Source organism: Myotis davidii, unplaced genomic scaffold, assembly GCF_000327345.1.
Source record: "Myotis davidii unplaced genomic scaffold, ASM32734v1 scaffold77, whole genome shotgun sequence".
Classification (NCBI taxonomy): Eukaryota; Metazoa; Chordata; class Mammalia; order Chiroptera; family Vespertilionidae; genus Myotis; species Myotis davidii.
The window spans coordinates 612958-619118 of NW_006289713.1; positions in this window are offsets into that span (position 1 = coordinate 612958).

Genomic DNA, 6161 nt, shown 5'->3' on the forward strand with positions numbered 1-6161 from the left:
TTCTCTCCATTGACCTTCACACACAATCAATTTCCAAGTGCTCTTGATTCCACTTTCTCAATATTTCTTGCATCTGCCCCCTCTTATCTACTTTCATTGCCAACACTCTGGTTAATATTCTCATTACTTTTAATCCTGGGCTACTCTAATAGCCTCTTAATTGGTCTCACACTATTCGTCCCTCTTTACTCCATTGCATGCTACGCACACACTGTCAGAGAAATATTCCTTGAGGTAACTCTAATCAATGCACAAATTTGTGTGCACCGGGCCTCCGAGTGCACAAATTTGTGTGCACCGGGCCTCTAGTATATTATAAAATGATCAACACAATAAGTCTTAACATCCATCACCTCACATATTTACAATTTTTTTCTTGTAATGAGAACTCTTAGCAACTTTCAAATATACAACACAGTATTATTAACGATAGTGGCCGTGCTGTACAGTACATTCCAGTACTAATTTATTTTATAATTGGAATTTGTACCTTTTGACCACATTCACCCATTTCACCCACCCCAGGAGGCTACAAAGTGATCTGCAGATGGTTGTTGCTTGTGCTGGGTTTGGAGGTACCTGGGAGAGGCAAAGCTGCAAATTGAGACTGGGTGCCACTAGTGCCAGGCTTGGGGCCACTTAGCAAGAGTTATGGGGCATGCCAAGGCCAGACACTGCTTTTTGGGGGTTTGTGAACTTCTGAGATTTTTAGGAAAATCCATAGCTTAAACAGAGACAGGCCATTTGTACTAGTAAGTGGCTTGGGAGGGCCACAAGTTGAGTGGGGCAAGGTCTCAGGGAATCAAGGCAAAGTGAAGGTTATTAGCCCGGTTAATGGAGACCCAGACTTGGCGGCCACCTGCACTTGCAGTCTGTGAGGTGGGGGAGAGGGCTCAAAAAGAGAACAATGGCATCTTTCAGCACTTCTGCCTGGAAGAAAGCTGCTTGTCCAGTCCTGGCCCTGAAGCTAGGCAATTCAGTTCCTCCTCATATGTCCCTAGCATATTTTTGAGCAGCTGCCCTTGCACTGGAGTTCAGAGTGAGTCCATCAGTGAGAAAATCCATGCATGGGCCCTTTAAGAGGAATGCCTGGGACTTTAGCAGCCCTCTGTCTCACTCAGCCATAATCACCACTGGTTTTCACAGCCAGAAGTTATGGGGACTTCTCTTCCTGGCACTAGAACCCTGGGCTGGGTGGAGAGCCTAGTGTGGGGCTGAGACCACTCACTCCTTCTCTGCAGCTGAGGTCTCTCTCCCTATTCTTTTTGTTTTTTTCCAGAGAGGAAGGGAGAGGGAGAGAGAGAGAGAGAAATATCAATGATGAGAGAGAATCATTGATCGGCTGCCTCCAGCACACCCCCTATTGGGGATCAAGCCCACAGCCTAGGCATGTGCCCTTGACAGGAATCTAACATGGGACACTTTAGTCTGCAGGCCGATGCTCTATCCACTGAGTCAAACCAGCCAGGGCCCTCTCCCTATTCTTAACCAATACACGTGGGTGTGGGGTCTGCCCTGTTCAGCATCTATACCTCTCTTACCAGTCTCCATGTGGGCTCTTCTATGTATTTTTAGTTATAGGACTTTTGTTCAACTAGACTTTAGGTGGGTATTGTTTTGTAGTTTAGTTGTAATTTCGATGTGGCTCTGATAGGAAGTGAGCTTAGTGTTTATGTATTCTGCCATCTTGACCAGAAATGAAAGCATTAATTTTTAAAATACTTATTGATATTTAGAGCTTAAATCTTTCATTTTATTATTTGTTTTCTATTTGTCACCTTTGATTCTCACCTGTGTTTCTTTTTCCTTGCCTTTCTGTTGGCCATTAGTGCAATTTAAGAGTTTTGTTTTGATTTCTTTATGATTTTTTAGTATATTGCTTTGTGTAGTTTTTATGGTTCTAGGTATGACTATATACATATATAACGTCACAGTCCACAGGCGTCAATGTTCGACCACTTCAGTTGAAGTGTAGAAACCATACTTCCACTTAGATACTTTTCCTAACCTCATTTTTTAAACATAATTGTCTTATGCCAAAATATTTCACTTATTTGTGAATATAAAATATAAAATTAATAAACAAAATGTAAACAAACTCATAAATACAGAGAACAAACTGGTGGTCACCAGATGGGAGGGGGTTGGGTAGGTGGGTTAAAAGGGTGACGAGATTAAGTACAAATTTCCAGTTATAAAAACAGTCATGGAGATGTAAAGTACAGCACAGGAAATATGCTCAATAATATTGTGATAACTATGGATGGTGTCAGATGGGAACTACATGTATCAGAGTGATCAGTTTGTAAGGTATATAAAAGTCTAATCATTATGTTGTACATCTGAAACTAATATAATATCACATATCAACTATAATTGAAAAATACATTTAAAAACAATTGTCTTAAGTGTTTTCTCTATATATTGGATGCCATATCAGATGACATAAATTCTGCTTCATCCACAATATATGATTAAAGAAACTCATGAGGTAAAGGATAATCTATTGTATTTACTTCTATTTTTACCCATTTCATTATTTGTCTTTTCTTTCTGGATGTCCCAGCCTCCTTCTGTTATTTTCTTTCTGTTTGGAGAGCTTCCTCTAAGGATAGATATGCAAGCAACATATTCTCTTAGTATTTTTTTGTCTGAGAATGACTTTATTTTCCCTTTGTTCCTGAAGGTTAGTTTCACTGAATAGAAGATTTGCGGGTGACAATTCTTTTCTTTCAGCACTTGAAAAATGTTGAGCCTCCATAGTTTCAAATGAGAAATTCATTGTCATTTAAAGTGATGTTCCTTCACAGATAATGTTTTTTTCTCTCTGGCTGTTTTTAAGATTTTTTCTCTGTACTTAATTTCCAAACATTTGATTATGAACTAGTTTGTTGTAGAGTTAGTATTTCTTCAAATACTTTTTCAGTTCCACACTCTTCTTTCCTTTTAGGACCCTGATTATATGAATGTTTTATCTTTTGCTATGTTCCCACGCAACTCTGAGACTCTGTCATTTTTCTCAGTCTATTTTCTGTCTTTCAGATTGAGTAAATTCTATTGATCTGTCTTCAAGTTCATTGTTTCTATCCTCTGTCATCTCTGTTCTATTATTGAATCTATCTAGGAAGGTTGTTTTTTTTTAGTTGCATTTTTCAGTTTTGTAATTTCTATTTGGTTCTTTTTTATTACTACTATTTTTTTTGCTAATACTTTTTATTTTTTCACTAGGGGCCCAGTGCACGAATTCATGCACCCTGAAAGGAACTGTGGGCCGCAAGTCTGCAGTAGGCACAGGGGCAGGTCTTGGCCCATCCTCTGTGCCCGGGCCTGGCCCCTCTCACCACAGCCCCCCAGTAACGTCTGCTAGCAGCCCCGCTCCCACCGCCACCACTCCCACATGCTGACGGCACCGGCCCCGCTAGCACCAGCTGATTGTGCAGAGTGATTGGGGCCAGTGCCAGCAGCAGTTGCAAGCAATGGCTGCTGCCCTGATTGCCCCTCAGGGCCAGGGAGAGGTGGAAAAGCCCTCAGGGGCGATCAGGGTCAGCAGCCGCCACTTGCACCTGCTGATGACACCAAGTGATCAGGACCGGTGCCAGGCACCAGCAGCAGGTGCAAGCGACAGCACCAGAGCTGGCTGTGGGTGCGAGCAGGGCTGGCACCAGCAGTAGATGTGAGTGCCAGGTGGGACTGTGGCATGTGGGAGCAAAGAATTTTTAGTAACCACCAGAGGCTCGCCCCAATGACAGCGACCAGTGTCCCACCTTGGTCTGGCATCCCCGCTCACCTTTTCCACCATCCCATTTTGGCCAATGCCCGCCATGTTCTGCACACGCCACCTGGTGGTCAGCACACATCATAGTGACCCATTGTTCTGCCGTTCAGTCTATTTGCATATTAGCGTTTTATTATATAGGATTTGTTGTAAGAGAATTTGTGTTTGCTTAAGCATTTTTTTATGGCACTGCTTTAAAATTCTTGTCAGGTAATTCCAACATCTGATTTATCTAGATATTGGAGTCAGTTGTCTTTTCTCATTCAAATTGTGGTTCTTCAGAATGGTAAGTGATTTTCAACTGTATCCTAGACATTTTGGTTATTATGTGATGACATCAAGTCTGTTTTAGTAGGTAATTGCTCTGTTAGGTTTGGGATATAGGTTCTGCCATACATTCATTGGCATTAGTCTCAGTGATGGTTTAGTTACTAGAGCCCTTTCACTGTGATTCTTACCTTCTAGCTTCATTCTTCTACCACTGCTGGGGCTCCTGCTCAATGTCTATCCATCTTTGGTGTCATAGACAGGGCTACCTAGTGTTGCTGGTCCATCCTCTGTAGCTGGAGGGTTGGGAATTAGGGACAGAACTGTTGGACCTGAATCTTTTTATACCACCAGGTGGAGGGCAGGTAGACACAGGGCTCAGTTGATCTTGTACCCCAGGTGGACCAGGCCACCAACCATACTCTGATTGTACAACTGCTGCAGGTGGATTGGACTGCCTGCCAGTGCCTCTGTCATGGAGTGGGCATTGGGGGTCCCCACTAACTCCCTTTTAGGCTTTTCCTTTTCTTATCCTTTGTCCAGAGAGAGCAGGCTTTATTTGTGTTTTTTCTTTAAATGCCTTTTGACAGTTCTGGGTTATAGGAATCTTCAGCACCTAGACCCAGGTACGAGAGATTAAAAAAACTTGGGGAACTCACTACATTGTTACTCCTTAAATCTTAAGGTTCTAAGCTAATCCATTTTCTTCTTTCCAGCTTTAAAAAGCTTCTAATCATTGTTTGTCAAGTAATTTCCAGGCTATTCCATTTTAATTATTTATTTGTAATTAAACATTTCTTAATATTTATTTATTAAATTTATTGGGGTGACATTGATCAACATGAACATATAGGTTTCAGGTGTGGGTTTCTTTTTAAAAAATATGTTTGTTGTTTTCAGAGATGAAGGGAGAGAGAGAGAGATAGAAACATCAATGATGAGAGAGAATAATTGATCGTCTGCCTTCTGCATGCCCCACAGTGAGGATCGAGCCCGCAACCCAGGCATGTGCCCTGACTGGGGATTGAACCATGACCTCCTGGTTCATGGTTGACGCTCAACCACTGAACCATCCCGGCTGGGCTCAGGTGTGGGTTTCTACGTTACAAGACCTGTATATTGCACCATGTGCCCACTCCCTAAAGTCTCATTTTATTTCGAGGACAATATTTTAATCACCTCACCTTCAACCCATTGGTGAGAGGGCTTCCTTCCTTAGGGTTGTTGGGATGGTTGAACACACAGCTACCAAGACTGGACAAATATGATCAAAAGCATTTTAATAGTCACATATACTCCTAGCCCAGAGGAGGACACCGCGTGCCACACAGGGTCACATGAAGGTTGCCGTTGGGAACAGAGTGAGCAAACAGGCTGTGGGAGGCAGGCTAGTAGTATCAAGAGGGAGAGGTGCCCCTGGTTCCTGCAGGAGGATGTGATTAGCTTGTTTGAATAATTCCATGGACTGGAAGGGACTGAATCCGGATGTGCAGGGATAAACAGGAACTGTGCCTGTCTGGCCCCTTTGATAAAAGGACCTTATCCATGGGAACAGAGTGAGGAGGGTTACCTCTTGGTTTTACCAGATGTCAAGGCAGCATATGATATTGATCCTTACTACACAGAGAGAAGCATGGGGAAAGTATCACTTTTCTCTAGAACTGGAACTCGTTTATTTTTAAGAGACCTTTGTATTCTGACCCCGAATACAAGCTCCTCTTCTCCAGATCTTCTATTAAAATTGTGACATTTCCTTGGACCGTCAGCAGGAGTCTCGCGCATGCTGTGTGCTGCTTGAGATGATTTAGAAAGTGCAACTTCAATGATGTTTTCCTTGAAACATTTTAATTGAAAAGGAATATAACCACATTACAGATAATTTGGGAAATATGGAAAAGAAAAATTCTTCATAATTTCAACCCATAACCATGCCAATTATAATTTTAGTATAATTTCTGCAGCCTGTTCCACATAAAATTTAAACGTGTGCGTATAGAATGTATATGGTCTGTTAACCTGCTTTTCACGTTTGACGTTTTGTCACAGTCTTCTCTTTCTTTCCTAAACAAGTCAGACAAAAACTTGTGAGGTGAGGCTGAGCCAGGGAGGAAGCTCTGGT